Below are 4,059 nucleotides of genomic sequence, written 5' to 3'. Positions count from 1 at the left end.
TGCTAATCCTCACAACACTGGTGAGGTGGGAGGAGGAGCCCACCATGCAGACAGACAAACCGCAGCCAAGAGAAGTTCACGCTCTTACTTAAGGTGATACCCCTGGGATCCTTGTTGGCCCTGACCTTAGGCATTGTCTAGTAAGTCTCATGCAAGGTATTCTCATTGCCTAAAAGTATATTACATTGTTTAATAACCCAGCCTCATAATAAATGACATTTATTTTTATTGCTCTATATATGGCTCTTAAAAATGCTAAACATTTAACTTGACCTGTGTTCATTTCTCACTCCCTCTTGAAAAAAGGTTCATATCTTATCCAAAGTGCCTATCATGTTTAGCATGGAGCAGAGGCTTGGTGTTTATTCAATGCGTCCATTAAGAACACGGTCTTCTAACTGTAAAACAGGAACAGTGAAAATACCCATTTCATAGGGTTGCTGTAAGGACTGAGTAACGTAAAATGCTTAGAAAATGGACGAGCAGAGTAAGTACTAAGTATTTGCTATAAATTAGGTGTTTTTTTTTAGGTGAACCCCATATTAAATTGACATTTTTGTAGTCAAATTTTGATAAATATCAACAATTTCATATGGTTCAACCTGTATCCTTAACAGAAAGTCACAGAAAAAAGACACTGGTTGACATATGTTTACTTAGGCTTCCTGGCTTTCAATATAACATTTATACTTCAGCACTGCCATGTTTTAGTGTATTAACTCCTGTTCTCTCAAAAAAAAAAAATTTCTTCAAAATAGTTTATTGAAATTTCCCTTAAGTGGTGGTGGGACATTAACCAAGAGTGGGCTGGCATAGATACTCTCTTAGGCATTACATCCCGAAGGACTCCGTATCATTTACTCTGTCCCTGCATTTGACAATATTAACTTATTTCAATATTAAAGAATGTTCCAAAATGTCAGATCTGTGACAGAATATAAAACTATCATAGAATATCATCCTTTGTTATATATGTTCATGTTCCATTACTTACTTTACACTGATTTCTGCAGAGATGTATTCCTAAAAGGTGGCATTTAAATTAAACCATTAAAATTCAAATGAAATGACAAAGTTAAATAAATTCAACTAAGAACTGGCCATTTAAAGGACATTTGTGGCAAACCCTGCATGCATAAATATCCACTCAACTTATGAAGATCAAGTTTTCTTATCTGCATTTGACTTTTAAAAAATATTTTTAAGCTTCTCCTCTAAGATCAGGAACAAGGGAAGGATGCCCATTTTCACCACCTCTATTCAACACAGTACTTATAGCCAGAGCAATTAAACAAGAAATAAATGTTGTCCAAATTGGAAAGAAGTAAAATTACCTGTTTGCAGATATTAGGATCTTAAATGTAGAAAGCCATAAATATTTTGCAAAAAGAAAACTGTTAGGATAAATGCAACAAAGTAATAGGATATAAAATTAACACACAAAAATCAGTTTTGCTGGGGCGCCTGGGTGGCACAGCGGTTAAGCATCTGCCTTCGGCTCAGGGCGTGATCCCGGCGTTATGGGATCGAGCCCCACATCAGGCTCCTCTGCTATGAGCCTGCTTCTTCCTCTCCCACTCCCCCTGCTTGTGTTCCCTCTCTCGCTGGCTGTCTCTATCTCTGTCGAATGAATAAATAAAAAATCTTAAAAAAAAAAAATCAGTTTTGCTTCCATATATTTACAACGAATAATCAGAAAAGAAAATGAGAAAACAACTGCATTTACAATAACACCACAAAGAATAAACTATTTAGGAATGAACTTAACAGGAGAGATAAAAGACTTGCAGGATGAAATCTACGAAAGGCTGCTGAAAGAAATTAAAGACGACATACATAAATGGAATCACATCCCATGTTCATGGACTGGAAGACTTAGTATTGCTAAAATGTCATATTACCCAAAGCAATCTACTAAATTTACCCAGTGTAATCCCTATCAAAATCCCAATGACATTTTTTACAGGAATAGAAAAACTCATCATAAAATCCACATGAAATCTCAGGGGACCCTGAATAGCCAAAACAATTTTGAAAAAGAACAAAAAAACTGGAGGACTCATATTTCCTGATTTCAAAACCTACTACGTGACAAAACTAAGAGTTCTTTGAAAAGATAAACAAAATTGATAAGCCTTTAGCTAGACTGAGGAAAAGAGAAGACCCAAATCAACAAAATTATAAATAAAAAAGGAGACATTACCACAGATACACAAAAGATTAAGAGGCTACTATGCATTTTAAACTATACACAAACTGGACAACCTAGGAATCATGGAAAAATTCTTAGAAACATTCAACCCACTAAGACTGAATCAGGAAGAAACAGAAAATCTGAATAGACCAAGTACTAATAAGAAGATTGGATCAATAACAAAAAATCTCCCAGGACCAGGTGGCTTCACAGGTGAATTTTACCAAACATTTAAATAAGGATTATCACCAATCCTTCTCAAACTCTTCCAAAAAAACAGAAGAGGATGTCCAGTTCAAGATGGTGACATAGTTATAAACAAAAAAAAATAGATATTTCAAGTAGATTATCATATGAATTAAATCACATAAAAAAACAGATCAATACCTAGGGGAATATACTAGAAAATGTGAGAGTGATTAAAATATCAGGGGTACATGGATGGCCCAGTTGTTAAACATCTGACCCTTGTTTTTGGCTCAGGTCGTGATCTTGGGGTCCTGAGATCCAGCCCTGCACTGGGCTCCGCGCTCAGCATGGAGTTTGCTTGGGACTCTCTCTCCCTCTGCATCTCCCCACTGCGTGCATGCTCTCTCTCTCTTAAATAAATAAATAAATCTTCTAAAAAAATTCAGCAGGGGCTCCGGGGTGGCTCAGTCGTTGAGCATCTGCCTTAAGCTCAGGTCATGATCCCAGGGTCGTGGGATCGAGACCTGCATAGGGCTCCCTGCTTGGCGAGCCTGCTTCTCACTCTCCCTCTCCCTCTGCCTGCTGCTCCCCTGGCTGAGTTCTCTTTCGGTCAAATAAGTAAATAAAATCTTTAAAAAAATTAAAAAATTCAGTAAACAATCATGTAGCACATTCCATTAGCAGTAAAAAAAGGTGACATAGGAAAATCCTGAACTCCCCTCTTCCCACAGACACACTGAATCTACATGAAATAAGTTCCTATGGGGGGAAAAAAATCCACGAACCCCTCAAAACCAGTGGAGGAATTTTGCATATTGGTCAAGTGAGAAGGAAACCACACAGAAGCAGGTAGGAAAGGCTGAGACACAACCTCGCCACATACCCTTCCTGGTGGTGCAGCAACCCACACTCAGGAGGGAACTCAAAACCCCGAGAGTCTCCCTAAGGGCTGAAGGGTTCTTAACCCAGATGTGGCACCTCAATGCTTAAGACCTGAACTTGAGAGACCAGCACCCAACACATCTAGTTTTGAAAAACAGTGGGGCTTAAGCCCCTAAGCATCATGGGGCTGTGGCAAACTGAGAAGCAGCTCTTCAACGGCTTGCATGGAGACTTACTCGCCCCAGAGCACGGCACAGAAGCCGCTGTTTTAAAAGCACCCATACTTTATGTGAAACAGGCTCATTTGAAAATTTTAAAGCTTTGGACTGAGGGGTAGGGGCCTGCTGGGATACTCTCCAGAAACAGAGGCTGGTGGGTGCCATTTTTTAATTTTTCTTTTCTCTTTCTGCCCCGCCCCCCCACCCCTGGTGCCATCTTGACACTTTTCCTGCCTTGCTCCAGCTGGCAGGCACCATGTCCACACTCCCCCTCCGTGGCACCCTAGAATGCCAGGGGCTCCAGAGGGGACCTCCTTCCTACATGCATCAGGTGCCCTGCCTTTACATCTGGTCATCTGGTTTTTGCAGATGACACCCAGGCAATGTCTGCTTCTGGAGGTGGGGTGGGGGGTGGTCAGGGGTGTCCCATGGGATTGTTAACAATCGGAGAGACAGTTGTTGGCAGACTACCACTCCCAGAGCATTGCATAAACAGCACCCTGAAAACAGCCCTAGTCCTTCTGTGAAAGAGGCCTATTTGCTTGTCTGGAGCTTCAGCCTGAGGGGCAGGCTCCA

The sequence above is a fragment of the Ursus americanus genome, chromosome 26, assembly GCF_024610735.1.
Source record: "Ursus americanus isolate L20-20 chromosome 26, mUrsAme1.1.p, whole genome shotgun sequence".
Taxonomy (NCBI): Eukaryota; Metazoa; Chordata; class Mammalia; order Carnivora; family Ursidae; genus Ursus; species Ursus americanus.
Note: the sequence above shows the minus strand (reverse complement) of the source record.